The sequence below is a fragment of the Musca autumnalis genome, unplaced genomic scaffold, assembly GCF_047663935.1.
Source record: "Musca autumnalis isolate F117 unplaced genomic scaffold, ASM4766393v1 scaffold_1, whole genome shotgun sequence".
Taxonomy (NCBI): Eukaryota; Metazoa; Arthropoda; class Insecta; order Diptera; family Muscidae; genus Musca; species Musca autumnalis.
This window is the reverse complement of record NW_027411644.1, coordinates 258,187,971-258,212,058: the sequence shown is the minus strand read 5'-3', so window position 1 is coordinate 258,212,058 and position 24,088 is coordinate 258,187,971. Positions and strand designations below refer to the sequence as shown.

The window sequence follows — 24,088 nt, the reverse complement described above, 5'->3', positions numbered from 1 at the left end:
TAAAGACGCCCTATTCAGGTCGTCCATATAAAGACGCCCTCTTCAGATCGTCTATATATAGACGTCCTCTTCAGGTCGTCTATATAAAGTCACCCTCTTCAGGTCGTCTATATATGGACGCCCTCTTCAGGTCGTCTATATATAGACGCGCCCCATCAGGTCGTCTATAAAGACGTTCCCCGGGTCGTCCATTAAGACACCCTTGTGGTCGTCTATGTAAAGACGCCCTCTTCAGGTCGTCTATATAAAGACGCGCTTTAGGTCGTCTATAGAGACGCCCTTTAGGTCGTCTATAGAGACGCCCTTTAGGTCGTCTATAGAGACGCCCTTTAGGTCGTCTATAGAGACGCCCTTTAGGTCGTCTATAAAGACGCCCTTTAGGTCGTCTATAAAGACGCCCTTTAGGTCGTCTATAAAGACGCCCTTTAGGTCGTCTATAAAGACACCCTTAAGGTCGTCTATAAAGCAATGTCGTGCTTTGATATTGTTAAAGTTACGAAGTTTTTCGGCAATTCACACACACACGACCCGAACGCAACGAAAGAGCACACAAATGTTTTGATTTGTTTTTGTTTTGCAGCATGCGTGCATACAACGTTACTAACACACTGTCAAAAGTTGCAAATATTGAGAATTTTGTGTGCCCTCTTCTTGGTCGGCTGTGCTATAAAGACGCCCTTTAGGTCGTCTATAAAGACGACCATTAGGTCGTCTATAAGACGCCCTCTTCAGGTCGTCTATATAAAGACGCCCTCTTCAGGTCGTCTATGTAAAGACGCCCTCTTCAGGTCGTCTATATAAAGACGCCCTCTTCAGGTCGTCTATGTAAAGATGCCCTCTTCAAGTCGTCTGTATAAAGATGCCCTCTTCAGGTCGTCTATATATAAAGACGCCCTCTTCAGGTCGTCTATATAAAGACGCCCTCTTCAGGTCGTCTATATAAAGACGCCCTCTTCAGGTCGTCTGTATAAAGACGCCCTCTGCAGGTCGTCTATATAAAGACGCCTTCTTCAGGTCGTCTATATAAAGACGCCTTCTTCAGGTCGTCTATATAAAGACTTCTATAAATACACACAACTGGTCATTTTGAAGTCGACCTTGTGTAAATCTCGGACATCTCTAATGACTTCCTTCTTCCTTCATCTCTAAAGACTCCCTTCTGGTCATCTGTAAACACTCCTTCTGGTCGTATATAAATACTCCCATCGGATCTTCTATAAATACTACCTTCAGACTCCCTCCTGGTTGCGTATAAAGACCGCCTTCGGGTCGTTGTATAAAGATGTCGTTCTCGTCGTACGTACAGACGCCCTTCCCGTCGTTTGTAGATGGTCCTTAGAGCCTAATTTCTGGTCGTCTAATTGTCTATAAAGACTCCCTTCTGTGCGTCTATAAATGCGTCTTTCTGGTCACCTACACGAGGAGTTTCTTGTTGTCTATATAGACGCCGATCTTGTGGTCTTCAAAAACGATCTTCTGGTCGTCTATAAAGACTCCCTTTAGGTTGTCTAGACGGCGCACTTCTGGTTGTCTATTAAGTCATCCATGTGGTCGTTCTTAAGACACCCGACCATAACGACGGACTTCTTGTAGTCCATTAAGACAACCTCCTGGTTGTCCATTAAGAATATAATAAAGAACCACCTTCTGGTTGACCATAAAGGCGACCTTCTAATCGTCCATAAAGATTACCTTCTGATAATCCCTGAAGACGCCCTCCAGGTCATCTGCGAAGACTTCCTGCAGATCGTCTATAACGACGGCCTTCAGGTCGCCTATAAAGAAGCCCTTCAGATCGTCTATAAAGACACCCTTCAGGTCGTCCACAAAGACACCCTTCAGGTCGTCTATAAAGGCGCCCTTCTGGTCGTCTATAAATATGCCCTTCAGGTCGCCCTTAAACCAACCCTTCAGGTCGTCTATAAAGACGCAATTCAGGTCGTCTATAAAGACGTCATTCAGGTCGTCTGTAAAAACGCCCTTCAGGTCGTCTATAAAGACGCCCTTCAGGTCGTCTTTATAAGGACGCCCTCTTCAGGTCGTCTATAAAGATGCCCTTCAGGTCGTCTATAAAGACGCTCTTCAGGTCGTCTATAAAGACGCTCTTCAGGTCGTCTATATAAAGACGCCCTCTTCAGGTCGTCTATATAAAGACGCCCTCTTCAGGTCGTCTATGTAAAGACGCCCTCTTCAGGTCGTCTATATAAAGACGCCCTCTTCAGGTCGTCTGTATAAAGACGCCCTCTTCAGGTCGTCTGTATAAAGATGCCCTCTTCAGGTCGTCTATATAAATACGCCCTCTTCAGGTCGTCTATATAAAGATGCCCTCTTCATGTCGTCTATATAAAGACGCCCTCTCCAGGTCGTCTGTATAAAGACGCCCTCTGCAGGTTGTCTATATAAAGACGACCTATTCAGGTCGCCTATAAGGTCGTCTATAAAGACGCCTATCTGGTCGTCTATAAAGACGCCTATCAGGTCCTCTATAAAGACGCCTATCAGGTCGTCCATAAAGATGCCTATCAGGTCGTCTGTAAAGACGCTTATCAGGTCGTCTGTAAAGACGCCTATCAGGTCGCCTATAAAGATCCCCATGTGGTCGTCTATAAAGACGTCCTTGTTGTCGTCTATAAAGTCGTATTTCTGGTCGATCATAAAGACGTCCTTCTGGTGGTCCATAAAGACGTCCTGCTGGTCATCTGTAAAAACGACCTTCAGGTCGCCTATAAATACGCCCTTTTTTGTCCATAAAGACTGTCTTATGGTCTTCTATAAAGACTTCCTTGTGTTCGTCTATAAATACCTCCTTGTGGTCGTCTACAAGACGCCCTTCTGGTCTATAAATACGCCCTTCAGATCGTCTATAAAGACGCCCTTCAGGTCGCCTTTAAAGATGCCCTTCAGGTCGCCTAGAAAGAAGTACCTCAGGTCGTCTATAAAGATGCCGATAAAGATGCCTATCAGGTCTATTAAGACACCCTTCTGGGTGACGTCCTGGAAGACGTCCTTGTGGTCGTCTATAAAGTCGTCCTTCTGGTCGATCATAAAGACGTCCTTCTGGTTGTCCATAAAGACGTCCTTCAGGTCGTCCATAAAGACGCCCTTCAGGTCGTCTATAAAAACGCTATTTTGGCCGTATATAAAGACGCACTTCAGGTCTTGAACAAATATGCCCTTCAGGTCGTCTTCTGGTCGCCCTTCTGGTCGTCCATAAAGACGTCCTTCTGGTCGTCCATTGTGGTCGTATATAAGAACCCCTTGTGGTAGTCCATAAAGAAGTACTTTTGGTGGCCAGAGGGAAATCCTTTTGGGCCTGTATGAAGCCGCCCTTCAGCTGTTCTATAAAGACGCCCTTCAGGTTATCAATATAGACGCCCTTTTAGTTGTCCATAAAGACGCCCTTTGGTCGTCCATAAATACTCACTTTTGGTCGTCTATAAAGACGCCTCTATAGGCGTCTATAGACGTCAATAAGACCCACTTCTAGTTTTCTATACAGACGCGCTTTTTGTCCCATACAAAAACACCCATTTTGGGTCCTATAAAGACACCATTTTGATCGTCTATAGATTGCCTTCAGTTTGTTTACTAGGAAAATGTCTCAACGACATGTTTCGTTTGCTAAGCATTTGCTTCCAAAAACACCAACCTTTTTCAAGTAAATAATATAATGGGTTCTCGGTACTGTATTGTCATGTGTTTCTATTATCTCCAACCACATCCAGCAGCCATAGATGTTCATTTAAAAATTTAATAAATAACTAGAAAAAAACCCACTTAGAAATGGTACTTAGGCCGATTACTTGTCCATACAACCCACAAAATCCCAGCTCAGAAAGCCAAATAAATTGACTAACCTTTTTAGTCTCTAGGGTGGGACAAAGGAACAAAGCACAAAACACCACACAGAATAAGAAAATGAAAAGCAGCTTAGAATAAAAGTGCACCATGACAACAATGGCAAGCAGTTGCAGAAGCAAAATAAAATCTGATATTTTTAAAATAAATTTTGCAAATTTTTCTTTCCTCAGCATGGACACAATTCTCTGTAGAATTATAAAGTCATTGTCATTTTTATGAGGAACCTAAGAAAAAAATACATCCTTAAAGGAACAGTGGCTGGAAAAGGAAGCGTAAAAAGAACGAACAGGAAATAACTCCTAGAACTATGCAAACAAGACGAAAGCATTGAAAATTCTGTTCTACCACAAAACTGATTCACTGGCACAAATTATGCAAATGAAATTATTATTTGACGACCAACGACGACATCGTTAAGGATGCTGTAAAACATGAAGTGACAACGACAATGACAATCACTTTTTATTTGCAAGTAAAGAAAAAGAAAGAAAGGAAACATAAAACAGAAATCAAACACTAAACGATGAATGTGGTTAAAAGTGTAGGAGGCATGGTCATGTAGCGAATAATGGCAACACCAGAAGGCCACATTCAAGTGGCAAAGGCAAAACGAAGAACAAGAAAAAGAAGAAAAACTAAATTTCTTGAGTCTGTCGTCTTCTTTTGGCATAAAAAACCTTCAAGACGTCATCTGGCTGGTGGGTGGTTGTAAACTGCCTTTAATGATGTTGCATTTAGCAACTTCATGATCATCATTAGCATCCTCATCATCATGAGTCGCGTACACAAAGAGTCCATGAATGATTGTTGTGTAAAGGTCTGGCTAAGCTTGGAAATCCTTGAATTCTCTAGTTTTCAATGATGATGCTGAGTTGGCGTTTAGTTCCTTCTCCACAACTAATGTCAATGTCAAGGCATCACCAGCACCATCATCATCATACCTCCACAAAGCCTTGTTTTCCTTTCAACATTCCGCCTTGGGCAATTTGTTCTAAAGAGGCCAAATAGAGTCAGTCAGCTGCTAAAGTAAAAACAACCGTAAACCCGATGGTGTGTCAACTGCAAGTGTTGATGTTGTTTTTGTTGTTGTTGTTGCTGTTAGAAGAAATTGAGCGGATGATAATATTAAAGCTTAAGGAAACCAAACCAATGTTCTATCACCGCCTCCAACCATAAGCAGTCGTGTTGTTAAAAATATAGGAGGCAAACGAACACACAGCCAGGACATGATTACAAAGTGAGGCAGAAAATAGAGTTCAATGTCAGACTGCGTGTAGGATTTAATTTATGAGTTCATTTAAAAATTAAAGGCAGAGATAGAAACAACAAACGATGAAAAATGTATACAATTAGAAAATTATAGGGTGAAATTTAAGTCATGGGCATATCGGAATTTTTCAGCAACAGAGGGGAGCAGAAGGAAGTCCTCGTAGGCACCGAAATGAGGGGTATTATAGACGATCAAGATGGAGTCTTTGAAGATCAGAGACTAAGTTAGGGCAACTGTAGATCTGTACACCACTAGGGTGTTTTTATAGATAACCAGAAGGGTGACTTTACATACGACCAAAAGGGTATCTCTATAGACGAGCACACAAGCGTCTTTATTGGCGACCACAAGGGAGTTTAAGTTTTCTTTATGGGAGTCTTTTTGGACACACAAAAGAGACGACCAGATTGGGGGAGTTTATAGAAGGCTGAAATGAAGTATCTATAGATGACAGAAGGGGGTCTTTTTAGCTGATCAAACGAAAGTTTATATGGACTGTCTGATAGTAATCTTTATGTATGACCAGAAGGTTGTCTTTGTAGACGACCATAAGAAATTCGTATTTATTGACAACTGTACAAAGTCTTTGAGACAAAAAATGGTATCTGCTAAGACGACGAAAAGTGTATTTTTAGATGACCACAAGATCATCTATAAGACCGCCAGAAGAAGGTCATTATAGACTAACAGTAGGGAGTCTTTATGGATGATAAATATTTTATTTCGTCCAAAAGTTCGTATTTATGGACGACAAACATTTAGTCTTTGTGGGCGATGGGAATTTAACTTTATGTGGAGGTTGTCTTAGTGGACGGCCGGAGGTCATTTTAATGAACGACCAGTAAGTCGTCATTGTTGACGACCTGAAGGTCATATTAATATTTGACCAGAAGGCTGTCTTTACATAAGACTAGAAGACTTCTTTGTAGACGGCCAAGGGTGTCCTTATAGATTCGATGGGCGTCTTTTTAGATGACCTCAAAGGCGTCTTTATAGACGACCTCAAAGGCGTCTTTATAGACGACCACGGGGCGTCTTTATAGACGACCTCAGGGGATCTTTATAGACGACCTCAGGGGTGTCTTTATAGACGTCCTCAGGGTCGTCTTTATAGACGACCTCAAGGGCGTCTTTATAGATGACTTCAAGGGCGTCTTTATAGACGACCTCAAGGGTGTCTTTATAGACGTCCTCAGGGTCGTCTTTATAGACGACCTCAAGGGCGTCTTTATAGACGACCCCAGTGGCGTCTTTATAGACGACCTCAGGGGATCTTTATAGACGACCTCAGGGGCGTCTTTATTGACGACCTCAGGGGTGTCTTTATAGACGTCCTCAGGGTCGTCTTTATATACGATCTCAAGGGCGTCTTTATAGACGACCTCAAGGGCGTCTTTATAGATGACCTCAAGGGCGTCTTTATAGACGACCTCAAGGGCGTCTTTATAGACGACCTCAAGGGCGTCTTTATAGACGACCTCAAGGGCGTCTTTATAGACGACCTCAAGGGCGTCTTTATAGACGACCTCAAGGGCGTCTTTATAGACGACCTCAAGGGCGTCTTTATAGACGACCTCAAGGGCGTCTTTATAGACGACCTGAAGGGCGTCTTTATAGACGACCTGAAGGGCGTCTTTATAGACGACCTGAAGGGCGTCTTTATAGACGACCTCAAGGGCGTCTTTATAGACGACCTCAAGGGCGTCTTTATAGACGACCTCAAGGGCGTCTTTATAGACGACCTGAAGGGCGTCTTTATAGACGACCTGAAGGGCGTCTTTATAGACGACCTCAAGGGCGTCTTTATAGACGACCTCAAGGGCGTCTTTATAGACGACCTCAAGGGCGTCTTTATAGACGACCTCAAGGGCGTCTTTATAGACGACCTCAAGGGCGTCTTTATAGACGACCTCAAGGGCGTCTTTATAGACGACCTCAAGGGCGTCTTTATAGACGACCTCAAGGGCGTCTTTATAGACGACCTCAAGGGCGTCTTTATAGACGACCTCAAGGGCGTCTTTATAGACGACCTCAAGGGCGTCTTTATATATGACCTCAAGGGCGTCTTTATAGACGACATCAAGGGCGTCTTTATAGACGACATCAAGGGCGTCTTTATAGACGCCATCAAGGGCGTCTTTATAGACGACATCAAGGGCGTCTTTATAGAAGACCTCAAGGGCGTCTTTATAGACGACCTCAAGGGCGTCTTTATAGACGACTTCAAGGGCGTCTTTATAGACGACCTCAAGGGCGTCTTTATAGACGACCTCAAGGGCGTCTTTATAGACGACCTCAAGGGCGTCTTTATAGACGACCTCAAGGGCGTCTTTATAGACGACCTCAAGGGCGTCTTTATAGACGACCTCAAGGGCGTCTTTATAGACGACCTCAAGGGCGTCTTTATAGACGACCTCAAGGGCGTCTTTATAGACGACCTCAAGGGCGTCTTTATAGACGACCTCAAGGGCGTCTTTATATATGACCTCAAGGGCGTCTTTATAGACGACATCAAGGGCGTCTTTATAGACAACCACAAGGGCGTCTTTATAGACGACATCAAGGGCGTCTTTATATATGACCTCAAGGGCGTCTTTATAGACGACATCAAGGGCGTCTTTATATATGACCTCAAGGGCGTCTTTATAGACGACATCAAGGGCGTCTTTATATATGACCTCAAGGGCGTCTTTATATATGACCTCAAGGGCGTCTTTATATATGACCTCATGGGCGTCTTTGTAGACGACATCAAGGGCGTCTTTGTAGACGGCATCAAGGGCGTCTTTATAGACGACATCAAGGGCGTCTTTATAGACGACCTCAAGGGCGTCTTTATAGACGACCTCAAGGGCGTCTTTATAGACGACCTCAAGGGCGTCTTTATAGACGACCTCAAGGGCGTCTTTATAGACCACCTCAAGGGCGTCTTTATAGACCACCTCAAGGGCGTCTTTATAGACCACCTCAAGGGCGTCATTATAGACGACCTCTAGGGCGTCTTTATAGACGACCTCTAGGGCGTCTTTATAGACGACCTCTGGGGCGTCTTTATAGACGACCCCATGGGCGTCTTTATAGACGACTATAACGACGACTTTCAACGCGACCAGAAGAGATTTTTTGAAACAATTAGAAACATCGTCTTAATAGACTACCAGAAGAGCGTTTTTGGCGATGATTTTTACAGAAGACCAAAATAGTGTCTTTATGGACGTCTTTATATAAGACCAGTAGGGGCGTCTTCATAGACAGCCAAAAGGACGTCTTTTTAGACGTCCAAGATGGCGTCTTTATAGACGACCAAAAGGGCGTATTTCTAGACTAATAATGGGCGCCTTTTTAGACTACCAGAAGGGCGTCTTTATATACCTTCTAGTTGTGGTCTTTACAGATGACCAAAAGAGTGTCTTTATGGACGACCAGGAGAGCTTCTTTACGTATATAGGACCAGGAGGGATGTTTTATGGACGACCCAAATGGCGTCTTTATAGATGACCAGAAGCGTGTTTTATAGTCGACCAGAAGGGCGTCTTTATAGACACCTCTAGGGAGTCTTTATCGGCTTCCTGAAGCAAGTCTTTATAGACGACCAGAAGGGGGCCTATAGACGTCTAACAGGGAGTTTTTATAGACGCCTAAAAGGAGGGTTTATAGACTAGTTTTTATAGACGTCCAAAAAGGGGCCATTATAGGTAAGCAAATTGACTCTTTATAAACGACAAGACAACCATAAGAAAGGTCGATTTAGAAGGACGCTGCAGAAGGACGTCCAGACGACCACAACAAAGTTTTTGAGACAACTAGAAAGTTATCTTTATAGACGACCATAACGGAGTCTTTATTAATGTCCAAAGGGGAGTTTTTTTTGTAGGCGTCCAAAAAGGTAATCTTTATCGGCAACCAAAAAGCCATCAGATGGATGTCTCAAGACAATCATATTGAAGGCTAACAGAAAGCTTTATAAGACCAGTAAACTAGTCTATATAGACTATCAGAATGATGTCTATGTTAACGACCACAAGGTAGTCAGATAAAAGTGTTTATAGATTACCAGAAGAAAGTTTCATCCGGAAGTTTCTTTTTCACTATATCAGGGCACTGCGTAGACGATTTAAAAGGGGTTTTCAGGAAAAGGAAAATACGGCTTGATGTAATTAAAAAGAAATATTTAGCTGAAAGACCATACGAATTAAATATGTAGCAAACGTTTCAGTTATTATCCATATGTAGTTTGCAATTCGGTTATCTTGGCGTATACATAGCTTCGTGAATCATACGCACCCATACTCAAGTAGTCGATTAGGTTTCCTATAGATAAGTTAGGTCAGTGGCTTTATCGATACCTAAACATTCAAAAAGTGTGAAATTTTCCATAGAAAATTAAATTTTAGTGAAGGCGGAGAAAGACTGCCGGATTGGATTGCGTGCTAAGGATCGTGGAATCGACCGTTTGGGTCTTCGAAACTGAGCCAAACCCAACGAAAGTTGTTCATTTAAGAAACACTTCGAAGCAAATGATCCTCTGTTTATTCGGCAAAACTGACCGTGTGGCGACTATACGGCTTCAGAAATGTAGGACGGTTAATTCTGAATGGAACCCAAAATTTTTTTGCCAGAAATCTCCTGACAAATTCGAAAAACGAACAAGAGAAGACGAATCATTCTGCATAATGCGAGCCCCTACACATCGATTGAAACCAGCGGCTGTTTGAGCGGACAGGACGTAGAATTGATGGGTCATCCGCCGTACAGCCATGGCTGGGGATCCAATGATTTTACTTGATTCCAGCATATCAAGAAAAAAGGCGTGGCCAACGATTTTCGTAGGCAGAAGATGCGGTAAAAGCGTTCAAAAACCATGTTTTGGAGGAGTCTAAATCGGAGGGGAAAAAGTGATTCCACAATTGGTTTGAGCGCATGAAGAATCGTATAAATCATGCTGGGGACTAGTCAAGAAAACAATAAAACTATTTTTGATGGTAAATATTCACGTTTTCATTGTTAGGCCAGATAGTTATTGTTTAGCCCTCGTATGTAGCAAAAGTTTTAGCTATTCTCCATACGTAGTTTGCAATTCGGTTATCTTGGCGTATACATAGCGTCGTAAATCATACGTACCTATGCTCAAATAGTCGATTAAGTAAATTAGTTCTGTGGCTGACGATTTCTTTGCTACAATAAAAGATCTGGCTTCTTTGACAGAGATATATTTTGTTATCTGTTCTCAGGTTTAGAGAAATATTTTGTTTTCTAAAATAATTTGTAACCGATACCTAAACAATTTCAGATTTCAGAAAAACCTTTTTTAAGAAGAAGAAAAAAATTAATCAAGAGTCAAATAGTGTGGTATTTTTTCATAAAAAAAACGGTTTTCAGTGAAGGGGGAGAAAACCTGTCGTAAGTGACTGTGTAATTTTATTCCTATATACCCTCAGCAATTAGCCTAATGCGACTATATACTTGCAGATTCATTTTATGTTTGGACGAAATTCGTTTCTTACATTTTGGAAAATTTAAATTGTTCACGTAAAAGTTCAGTTTGATTGCGGGTTAAGGACCACTAAGGATCGTGGCCTCTATTATTGCGGTCTAATTTTTTTTTTGGCTAGTCCATATTTCCTTAGAAAACGCTACAAAAAAACCTGAGGCCATGAACTAAAAGGGCTAGTGGTCTTTATTAAAACGTTATAATTTTAAGCTCCTAACTTCTTCGTTCAATAATGGACCGAGTGTCAAAAACCCGCACAAGTTGTACTCTTGTGATGTTATAAGGATAATGTTTCTTTGGCTAGTCCATACTTCCTGATAAAAAGCTACAAAAAAACCTGCGGGCATGAACTAAAATGCTTGTGGTCTTTATAGCAACGTTATAATTTTAATATCCTAACTTCTTCGCTGAATAATGGACCGAATGTTCCAAAAACCTGCTCAAATGGTAATTGGGTCTGTCTGTTTATGATACCTATCTACCCCACAAACTAAATGCTAAAATTGTATAGCTTTCTGCAAAAAATCATGAATAATGTTTTTGGCCTCTACAAATGGGGGTAATGCCAATAATCAAAAACCGGCTTACCGAGCGTATACGTGATGTCAGTATGTATACGCTAAGCGGTACTAAACCTTCTTATACAATATATTTGCATTTCTTTTACATAGAAAGCTGAATTTTCAATTGATTTTTACCCTTTACGGAATCTTTAAAAGTTCTGTTTTAATTTTACTTACTTTTTTAATTGAAAACAATTTAATTTAAAAAAAGTATTGTAGTATTTCAAACTTGTTAAACTATTTCAAAGTTTTCCATTAGGAAGAATTAAAAAACAATTTCCTATCCCTGCATATTAATGGTATTATTTACAATGTCTTTCCTTATAAACATCATTAATAATCCACTTCCTTTCTCTGTCGTCGTTGAAGATCCTTCTCCACGCAGGGGTGACATAAAATTATGGTTTATGTTTGTTTTATGACGCCCCAAACAAAGGGAAACTTATTAATATAACATTGAATAAAATGCTGATTAAGCATTTTTATTAAATTCGTACACTGAAGGTTAGGTGACAGAATAAATAACCTACACACCCGCACACCCTAAAGGCATGACAAGTTATTTACCTTTAATACACAATCATTACATACATACATGGTTGCCGTGTGGTGGTGTTTGATGCACACATACAGTAAGCGATATGTATGACACTCTCTGAAGCACTCACTTAATGAAAATAAAACTTATATCCTTTCAAGAGTAATGCCAAGGGCAAAGTAAAAAATCTTCAACTTTCGACCTTTCGAACCGGAGGGAAAAATGAAAAACAATTTAAATAATATTCATAGTAGTCATCATCAACATCATCGCCATCTTCTTCTTCTTCTTACCTTTTGAAATTAAACACCTCGAAAATAAATTTCATTAAATAACATTGCAAAATTCATTGCAAACATTTTCTCCCATGGAAATACGAGACGAGAAAAAATACGAAACAAAAAATACAAAGTGAAATCAAATTAAATGAATTTTTGGTGGTAAATGTGGTTTAGAATTTGCACTTTACAACAATTGCTTTGCGTTCGCAGATTCTATTTATTCTGCCCCAACTTACATTTTCCAAAGAGAGATGCTCTTTGACTTTTGTGGAGGGAAAGGACAAAAGAAAGCAAGGAAGCCTAGCAAGGACAACAGAGACTACATGGCAATAAAGTTCATCCCTCCATCCATCATAAGTTGTATTTTATCCTTTTTAAATTGAATTGTGTCTGCCGTTTGTGTTTGGGGCCTTGGAAGAAGGCGTCGTCGTCAGGCACATAAAGGTTAAAGCCTTTTTTTTCTTTTTCGTATTTCATAATAATTCTCTTTTTAAATTGAAAATGCTGAATTGAATTGTGTTGCTGCTGGGTCGGCTTCAAATTTCATTACTAATGTCAAGAGATTAGAAAAGTTGTAAGATTTTATGTGATTCTGTGATTGTTTTTGGCCAAAGCAACAACAAACAAAGGACACTTTTTTGTTCTTTGGAAAGCGGCTGGCTATATGGGGATTACGCAAATAATTTACTGGGAACTGTGTGGCGTATGAGTTGCGATGGTATGTATACGCCTAATGGTACCAACTTATAAATAATACAAAGGGTGACCAGTGTGATATGATGCAATGGGGTTTAGTTCACAATTTACGAAATTGTATGAAATAAAATTTCAAAGGTAGATTATAGTTTTCCTTTACGAAAAAAGTTGTGATTTATATTTTTCCGTTAAAAAAAAATAACCAAATTTTTTTAAAGAACATTAACAAGATTGTCTTCCTTAGATGAATTAAACACTAAAAAGTCGAGTCAAGAGATTACAAAAGTTGTAAGATTTTATATGATTCTGTGATTGTTTTTGGGCAAAGCAACAATAAACAAACAAAGGACTCTTTTTTGTTCTTTGGAAGGGGATTACGTAATTAATTTACTGGGAACTGTGTGGCGTATGGGTTGCGATGGTATGTATACGCCGAATGGAACGAAGTTATAAATAATGTGAATGTTGACCTGTATGATATGATGCAATGGGGTTTAGTTCACAATTTACGAAATTGTATGAAATGAATTCTCAAAGATAAAGGATATTTTCCTTTACGAAAAAATTGTGAATTATAGCTTTCCGTTAAAGGAAAAAAATAATCAATTTTTTTAAGGACATTAACAAGATTTTCTTCCTTAGATGAATTAAATACTAAAAATTCGAGTCATAGTGACCGACCATAACTTTGTGAAATTCGCATTATCCAATATACACTGTGCAACAAAATTAAATTTTTTTCAAAATGATGGGAAACCCCGAGTAGTTTATGAAAGTAGAGCTAAAAATATGAGACACGTGTATCGGCGTTTTTAAAGTTTTACATCGGCAAGTAAACAAAGTAGGCGGGGCACGTTCCGCCCGTTTCTAGTTTTTTTCTGAATATTCGAGTTAAGATATCTTGGAATCCTTGCATTTTAGGTATATAGTGTCTTTGGCAACTTTACTGAGGAGGATGTGGGAAATATTTTTCTTAAAAATTTTAATCCTCATACGGTTCACCAAAGGGGTCTTTTTGGTCCTTTTTTCGACAATGTTTCAAAAACTCCATTAAAATGTGATCATATCACATCCAGATATTCTACAAAATTGTTTGTCATAAAATTTTACTATAGACCTCAGAATTCACCAAATCTGTAAGTCTTATATAATCGCCAACAATCTCTAAAAATGAACAAGTAGGAAAAACGTTAAGTTCGGTCGGACCGAACTTTTTATACCCTTACTTACTTAGCTGGCCCATTACAGAACGTTTGTTCTATAGGCTGAACTAAGAAGAGATCTCCATTCCTCTCTATTTGTTGCTTCGCACTCTGGAATACCGCGCCTTTTCATCTCATCATCCACTTGTTTGCGCCATCTATTCCTTGGCCTGCCAATTCTGCGTGCACCGCCAAGCGGTCCGTAATTATACGCCTTTTTAGCGGGTTCATCATCGCTCATTCTTATGATATGGCCTAGCCAACGCAATCGCTGCATCTCGATACGTTTAACAATATTGATGTCGTTGTATAGCAGATACAGCTCGTGGTTCATGCGAGGTCGATATTCACCGTCAACGCAGATTGGTCCGTAGATCTTTCGAAGAATTTTTCTCTCAAACACACCAAGCACTGCCATGTTTACGGAGGTGCCGAGGTAGACGAATTCTTTTACTACCTCAATATTATAGGAACCAACTTCCACAGTCGGTCCGAGCTCAATGGACGCATTGCGCGTCGACACCATCAACTTGGTCTTCTCACCGTTTACCGCCAGACCCACTTTAGCAGATTCTCCTTCGACCTTTACAAAGGAATCAGTTACTTCTTTTACTGATCGGCCCATGATGTCTATATCATCAGCATAAGCAAGTAACATGTGACTACGAGTATTGGTGTAGATTGTGCCACTTCTTTTGACGTTTGCCTCTCGTATAACCTTTTCTAGCAGGATGTTGAAGAGGTCACACGAAAGGCTGTCTCTTTTTCTGAAACCTCTTTTGTGTACCAAACTTTTCGGAGAGGTTCTTTCCTATTTTAACTGAGGACCTCGTGTCAGTTAAAGTCATTTTACAAAGTCGGATGAGCTTTGCGGGGATACCAAATTCAGACATGGCTTGGAATACCTTTGAACGCAGCGGGCTGTCGAAGGCTGCTTTATAATCGACAAAAAGGTGGTAGGTGTCGATCTGCATCTCTTGGGTCTTCTCCAGGATTTGCCGCAGGGTAAATATCTGGTCAATGGTGGACTTGCCAGGTCTAAAGCCGCATTGGTGTGGTCCAATTATCTCGTTGACCATAGGCTTCAGTCGTTCGCACAATATCCCTGACACGATCTTGTAGGCAATAGGGAGTAGACTTATGTCCCTATAGTTAGAGCATACAGTCTTATCTCCCTTCTTGTGGACGAGGCACAGGATACTCAGTTTCCAATCGTCGGGTACTCGTTCTTCCTGTCAGATGGTGCTAAATAGCTGATGAATACACCTTATCAGCGTGTCGCCCCCGGTTTTGAACAAATTTCAGCTATTTCGGTGCATTAATGTGGCCACAACCTTCAAAATACCAAAAATCGGAAGGTACCGTTCTATGGGGGCTATATGATGGCGTGGACCTATACCTACAAATTTCTGGGGGAAAGTTCTATACCCCCAACGAAGACTAAATACTAAATTTCAGCCATCTCGGTGTGATAACCCTTCAAAATACCGAAAATCGGGAGATATCGTCCTATGGGGGCTATATCAAAACGTGGACCTATATAAACATTTTATGGTAGAAATATTTCTTAGCCTCTGGAAACACAAAATACAAAGTTACAACCGATTCTGTTGTCAAATATATATTAAAATGACGCGTACTTTATATGGGGGCTATACCAAAACGTGGACCTATATAAACCAACATTGGTAGGAATTTTTTTTGGCCTCTGGAGACACAAAACACCAAACTACAACCAATTCGGTGGTAAAATGGGACAAATATCTTAACATTCCTTAAAACGACGACGCGTCATTTTGTATGGGGGCTATACGAAAGCGTGGACCTGCATAGCCCGCATTCAATACCAAAAGTCCTACGTACATATAATAGATTTTAACAAAATTTCATCCATCTACTTCAATCCGTTCGGACGCTAGAGTGATTTCCACAGACGGACGGACATGGCTATATCGATGTAGAATTGCACGCTGATCAAGAATATATATAGTCTGTGGGGTCTACAATGATTATTTCGAGTAGTTCAAACGTAGTGACAAACTTAATATACCCCCATCCTATGGTGGAGGGTATAAAAAAGTCCAATTTTGTTGTACTGTGTAATTTACTGGGAACTATGTGGCGTATGAGTTGCGATGGTATGTATACGCCCAATGGAACCAACTTATAAATAATGCAAAGGCTGACCAATTTTCGAAATTGCATGAAAGAAATTTTCAAAGACAGAGGATATTTTTCCTTTACGAAAAAAGTTGAGATTTATATTTTTCCGTTAAAAAAAACAACCAATTTTTCTAGCACATTAAGGAGATCTTCCTTAGATGAATTTGATAAATTAACAAACGTCTTTGAAAATGTTTTCTAAACACTTGAGCATGGTGACCGACCGTGATTTTGTGAAATTTGTACTATCCAATATTATTAAAACTAAAATGTAGCTGGGAAATGAAGCTCACATCAAAAGTTGTTTATGGAAAAATACTTCAATATTAAGAGTCTTTAAAAAAAATTAAATCAATTTAATTTAGCCAGAAACTTCTTCAACTGTCTATATGTCATTTATAAAGTATATTCCATTTTTTTTTTTGCTAATGTCATGTGTTTGTTTTACCCTAAGGGCTATTACAACAGCAACCCACTCCCAGCAATGCTCTTCTCCTGTCAAACAAAAATAGGTAGGATAACATAGAGTGTTTATTATGTCTGGTTCTTCCAAGTGCTTATGACCTTCGTCATATGTCTCATTATTGTGTAGATATTATGAGAAATGTCAATGGCAATTAGGCTTTTGTTGTCCCTTGAAATGGCAGTAAAATTTTTATTTTATTACCTAAATTAGGTGTCAATCTGAAGTTTGTTTCTAATTTTAGATCGCCTACGGCGTATACGTGTTGTCAATACTGATACGTCATTAGGCTGTTAATTTAAATTGCATTTTGACGTGGGTTATTTGAACTTAATTATGATACAAAAAATAACAAGCTAATTACTCGTAAATAAATTTACAATACTGATTATAAGTTTACTACAGTAGATTGCAAAGTAATAATTTAAAAGCTTATCTTTTGATCATTTAAGCGACATAATTGTTGACGTTTAATAAGGAAATTCAGTTCTATGAATTGTTTTTGTGTGTAAACGTTTTACATAGCAGTTTTGAGCTTTTACATTGCAATAAGAGAAATAAAAAGATGTCTGTAAATGTTTGTTTTATTATCGTAAAACATATCATTTCAAAAATTGTTTAATGCGAGTAGACGTATATGTGTTGTCAGCACTCATACGTCTTTAGTTAAAAAATTTATTTTTCATTCTAGAGTGGAATATCTTAACTTATTTTCTCATGCAAAAATGATTTAAGCAATATTGCAATCTTTCAATAAATAACAAAAAAAAAAAAAAAAAAAACAAAAAACAAAAAAAAAAAATTGGACCCCATAAGCACCTGACAATATTCTCTCCATGATGTTAAGGGTATCGACAGAAAATAGTGTTATGCAATTTTCTGTAGGTAAATATTTTGCAGAACAATTTTTACCAAAATATGAATAAATAATACAAACATGTGTTAATTAATTTAGGTTAACGGAGACGTGTAAATTTTGTCAAGGCTAATACATCTTTAGATTGTAAATTGATACGACAATTGAGAGTGGAAAATCATAACTTATTTCCCATACAAAATAGATTCTTACAATTGTTAAGACAACTTTTAAGGACAGACATTGGAAATGAAAGAAAAAGTTCAGCCCTGAGAAGAAATTGTTTGTATGTAGAAGTTATGCAGAGCAATATTAAACTTATATGTTGTAATAATAGGCAAAAATATACGTGAAATCATTCCAAAAAAGTATGTTAACATGGAGGTGTACGGATTTTTAGATTGATAAAAAATTGGTTTTGAAAGACACCCGGCCCCAAATTACGAGATTGTTTAAAGAACAAAAAAGTTTATTACTTGTTATTTGTTATTTTATGGGACTCCGGATCGTATAATTGGTGTCAATAGTTATACGCACAGATGCCTTGAAAATAAAGGCCGTGTTAGGACATACAGGTTTTTCTTTTTTTAAGAAAAATACTATTTTGTAATTTTTGCAATGGTATGTTGCACGGAATCTTTAAGTAATATTCGTGACAGATTTTAATACAAAAAATGTATATTTTTCGATTGATTTCAACACCAAAAGACTCAAAAATATCAAAAATATCCTTCGAAAATATTAATTTTTTAAAATTACGTCTTGTGGTCTAAAAGTCCTTTAAAAATATTATTTTTTTTTTAATTTATTTGTTGTGGTCTTAAAGTCCTTCAAAATATTAATATTTTAAAAATCCACATAAAAAAATATTCTTTTTTTAAATCCATGTTTCGTAGCCTAAAAGTTCCTTAAAAATTTTTCGTTTTTTAAATCCACGTTTTGTGGCCTTAAAAAATTCACGTTCCTCAAAAAATATTTTTTAAAAAAAATCTTGGGCATTACAGAGTGCAGTTAGATTTTGTTGATATTGTGATTTTAATTTATCTTTCCAGTAAAGTTTTTCTAAGGGTTTCTGAGGTTGCCTATTAACCATACAAATAGGAATCTTCATAGCGAGACAAAGTGGCATATGATCTGAGAATGGTTCGTACCCAACCTTGAAGTTATCGATATATTTAAGAAAATCAAATGAACAAAAACAGTAATCTATTACAGAACTACCCATAACCCCACAAAAAGTGTACTCCCCATTCTCATCCCCCACTGTCCTGCCATTAACGACAATTCCACCCACATCTTCAATCAGGTTTAACAGTTTTCTACCTTGCGAATTTATTGTTTTATCCTTAGATGTTCTAAGTTCTTGGATGAGGGGAAAATCCCCCACGATGTTTTTATCTAATATTTGCTCTTCCCCAATACGAGCATTGAAATCCCCAATAATACAGTAACTATTAGGATTAAGATTCTTCAAAAACGCTTCAAACTTTTCAGCATCATTTTTCCAGTTTGTACAATTTAGATAACAGGGAATAAAGTAAAACAGATTGTTATTAAAAGTTGCACACAACAATACATTGTCATAGATATTTGTAAATTTCAATTTATATTTGTTTTTTAATTCCCGTTTAAAACCAAATAGACAACCTCCACGTGCACGACCAGCTCTATGTATTTTTTCAGCATCAATCCACTGAACGCAATAGTTTTTAAAATAAGGTGTGAAATTGGCTTGTTTATTGTACACAACGTGTGTTTCAAATAAGAAAAACATGTCAAACTTATTGAGGTATGTTAAAAAATTTCCAAAATTTAAAGATTTTTCGAGATTAGCTACATTATAGGATATTAAATGGCAGAAATCATATTGCTATTGTGTATTATTATTATTGTAATTTCTGTCTTTAAAAGTAATTTCATAGGAACGGTCGCAATCAGAAAGGACATCAGTTAAAAATTTAGCATCATGCTCAGATTGGGCGTTTATTTTTCCATTTGACCAGGTGTACTTTTTGTCATTAATAAACACGCAGAATTCGCCAAGATGAATCTTCAGCTCTTTCTTATGCGTTATGGTTTTGACTATTTGCCGGAGGTGAAACCGAGTGTTTTGTTCTTCTTGAGTATAATCTTTCTGAACGAATATTTTTTGGCATGTAAATGTTCTTTTTGCAGCTAAAACGGTTTGCACTTGACCAGAAGTGTCTAACGTAAAAAGAATGGACTTCCCCGATGCCAATACTCTGGTATGGGATATCTCAATGTGGGAATTTATCACAATTTTGCAGATATCTAGGAATTTGCTTTTTGCCGTGTGAGGATCAGTGCAGTTCAAACCGTTTACTACTATATTTGTTGACCTAGTTTTGCGGTCTATAAATTCTTCTTCTTCTTTATTTGCCTATTCGATTTTCGAATGTTGGCGACCAAAATGCAAATATAAGTATAATATTACAATAGTTTGAATTATTAAATATTGTTTATAATATCGGCAAAAGTCTCTCTGTTTCTAGCTTCGCTTAGCAGGTTTATGACGTCACGTATGCCGGTCCATTCTTGGATGTTGTTGATCCACAGAAGTTGTTTCCTCCCTCTTGTCGGCCTTCCTTCAAAGTTTACACGGATAATACTTTGCAGCAGTTTGTATTTTTGATTTCTCATAACGTGTCCCAAGTATGATGTTTTTCGTCTCTTTATGTTATTCAACAGCTCTTTTTCTCTGTGTAATCTTCTGAGAACTTCATTAATTGATATGAAGTGTGTCCACGATATTTTTAGGATGCGTCGATATGTCCACATCTCAAAGGCTTCGAGTTTTTTCATATCTACGGATTTTAAGGTCCATGTTTCCACGCCATATAATAGGACAGACCATACATATGTTTTAATATATCTTATTTTAGTTTTTAAGTTTACATTATGGCTTGTAAAGACTTTTTTATATTTAAAAAATGTGTCTCTAGCCATTTCAATCCTGCAGGCTATTTCTTTAGAAATGTCCCATTCGTTGTTGATTATAACTCCCAGATATTTAAAGCTTTGGACTCTTTCCACATTTATTTCATTAATTTTTAATGGGGCCGCATTAGTATATGTATGGCGTTTACTGATGACCATGTATTTCGTTTTGTTGATATTAATTTTAAGACCGTATTTTTCGCTGCAAGTGGTCAGCCTGTTGACGAGTTCTTGAAGTCCTGACATATTATCAGCTATAAGAGTGGTGTCATCGGCATACCTTATGTTGTTAATGAACGTTCCATTTACATATATTCCTTTCCGGATATCATTTATTGATTCTTTGAATATTCGTTCAGCGTATATATTGAAAAGTAGAGGGGACAGGACACAACCTTGTCTAACACCTCTAGAAATATTAATATTTTCAGTCAGTTCACCATTGACGTTGACTTGCGCTGTTTGGTGCCAGTACAAACTTTTTATGCATTCAAGCTCCTTGCCTTCTACTCCAATGGACAATAAAATCTCTATCATTTTGTCATGTTGGACCGTGTCAAATGCTTTTTCATAATCAATAAAGCATATGAACACGTCCTTCTGCGAATTTCGGCATTTTTGAACTAACGCTTGTAAGGCGAATAAAGCTTCGCGGGTTCCCATCCCATCTTTAAAACCAAACTGGGTGGTCCCCATTGCATTTTCACATTTCCGGTAAATTCTGGAGTGAATAATCTTTAGAAATATTTTGAGTGCGTGGCTCATTAGACTAATTAATCGATAGTCATTACAAAATTTTGGACGAGTTTTCTTAGGAATGGTTATAAAAATGGATGTGAGCCAATCTTTGGGATATTTACTAGTTTCGTAAACATAATTAAAAAGTTTCGTCAGAAGGTTAGTGTTTTCACCATCAATTAACTTCAACAATTCGGAAGGAATCTCGTCTGGTCCACATGCTTTTTTATCTTTTAGCGCCTTTACTGCTGTTTCAACCTCCGATCTTGTGATAGATGTCCCAGATAATTGTTGATCTACCGGCCTTTCGTAGATGGACCGATTTTCGTCAGTAAAAAGGATTTTTATATACTTGCTCCATATGTTTTTCTTGTCTATAGTATCCAAAACAGGTTCATTATGTTCATTGTATAGTACTTTAGGTATTCCTCTGTTGTATATTCCAGCAGCTTCCTTAATTTTTTTATGAAGATTGAAGTCGTCATGTAATTGTTGCAATCTCTCTATTTCTCTGCATTGATCATTAAGATATTCATTTTTGGCATGGCGTATATTAATCTGTATTTCTCTATTTATTTCGTAGTACAGTTCGTAATTCGTATTCTTATATTTTCGCCGTTCTTCCATTAAGTCCAGTATTTGTTTTGTCATCCAATCTTTTCTTTGTGGCTTTTCTGTATAGGACAGATTATTGTCAGCAATAGTTTTAATGGCGCATTTTATGGATTCCCAAATATTTTCTACATTTTCATTGTTGACTGAGGTTAGTTCGTGGCTTAAAAGTTGTTTCACATTGGCTCGAACTGTTTGATCCTGTAGTTTCTGTATATCAATCTTTTTCTTTTGTTTGGTCCGCTTAGCATATGCAGAAATTTTAATTCGTAATTTAGACATTAATAGGTTATGATCCGATGGCACGTCCGCCCCCGGGTATGTCGACGTCTTTTTTATGCTTGAGCTAAAGCGCTTGTTTATAAGAATATAATCGATCTGATTTCTAATAACATTGTCATTTCTGTCAAGTGGCGATTTCCATGTATAAAGACGTCTTGCAGGCAAGCTAAACAAGGTGTTAGTTATTATCATTTTGTATTCTTGACAGAATTGCACAAGTCTGTCACCTCTTTCGTTTCTAGGCGGCTTGATAATTTTTTAATATCCTCCTTCAGTTTATAATTTTCCTCCTTTAGTTCCTCAATTTCTGCTCTGAGCACGGTTATGTCTTCTTTTTTTGTCACATCTTTTAGTTTGTCATCCAAAACCTCCGACAATTTGTTCCAGGAGAATACATCTGGTTGAGAGTTAACAGCCATCTTTTGAATCGAGAAGTGTTTTTTCGGGGTACCCTCTACTTGGTCTGGTGAGGTCGATAATGCCCAAGCGTTTCAATATAATACAACTGTGGAAGATATGGTAAATATGCTAACAAGTAATATAAAACTTGCTAATGCAAAACAACACAAACGTAAATATTTTGAACCTAAACAGAAGTGGTTCGATTGGAGATGTTACAGACTTCGAGCAACTATGCGCAGAAACCTTAAAGAATACCGAAAAAACCATTGCTTAACAAACAGAATCAGGTACTATTCTTCACGAACAATCTTTCAAAAAGCCTGTAGCCTCAAGAAGTTAGAGTATTATAATAACAACATAAAGAAATTAGACTCCGTGACATGTAGCAAAGAGTGGTGGAACTTGTCGAAGTCATTAAAGAATCAAAGCCACACAGCCAGTGCAGGTCTTGGCGCTAATGACTTTTTAGAACATTTTGGCACTTTATTATTAAACAGAACCAATACTAACACGATATGTTGGTCTATGCCCTACAGAATAGATGTATTTTTGGATTCACCATTCGAATATTGGGAGTTGACCAACGTTCTAAAAAGGTTAAAGCCTAAAAAATCACCCGGTGAAGATGGAATTTCTTACGAATTCTACAGATATGCACCTCATTGTTTTAACGTCTATTTAATAGATTTATTTAATAAAATATTCCTTCGCGAGACAATTCCAATATCATTCAAAAGATCAATTCTTATACCTTTATTTAAAAAAGGCGACCCAACAGTTGTCACTAATTATAGAGGATTATCCCTCATAAATACATTATGTAAAATTTTCTGCAATATACTGCTCAACAGGTTATCAGATTGGACCTCTCGGAACAATATCTTAAACGAATTTCAGGCTGGATTTCGCAAAGAATATTCCACGGTTGATAATATTTTCAACCTAACAAATATAATAAGCCTTAACAACGAGAAAAACAATCGTACATATGCCTTCTTCGTAGATTTCTCCTCCGCATTCGATTTAATTCCCAGAAACAGCATGTTTTACAAACTTTCTAACATGGGTTTGTCGTCTAAAATAGTCCGAATTTTACAGAACCTTTATGAAAATACTGAAAGTAGGATCTGGGACGGAAGTAACTTTTCATCTTTCTTTCCCGCTGAGTCTGGTGTTAGGCAAGGCTGCATTCTAAGTCCCTTATTATTTTCATTATACTTAAATGACCTACCTGATTTTCTCCCCGGAGGTATAGATGTTGCCAACACTAATATAAAAATACTTTTATATGCTGATGACATTGTCATATTATCTAACTCTTCAGATGTGTTACAAGAAATGATTGATGCCCTACGTAATTATTGCTCATTATGGAGCCTAAATGTTAATCTCTCTAAATCGAAAATTATGGTATTTCGCAAAAGTTCTAGGATATCCCGTAATCTTAAATGGTATTTTGGTGAGGATGAGATTGAAATTGTCAATAGTTACAAATATCTTGGCGTTGATTTAACCTACAACCTCTCTTTCAACAGACATATGAAACAGAAACTTTCTGCTTCAAAGATAGCAATCAACTCTACCTGGTCAAAATACCTTTCTAACTCTAAAATATCATATGCGAATAAATTGAAAATATTCGATGCTTGTTCGAAATCTATATTGTTTTACAGTGCCCAGGTTTGGGGTTATAAACGGTATGAAGAAGTAGA

At 38.0% G+C, this 24,088-nt stretch overlaps 1 protein-coding gene across 2 annotated transcripts in view; it reads left to right on the top strand.

Annotated features, from left to right (window-relative positions):
* Positions 1-24,088, top strand: part of Ppcs (phosphopantothenoylcysteine synthetase) — a 144,573-nt gene that overhangs the window by 95,424 nt on the left and 25,061 nt on the right. The window lies entirely within an intron of this gene.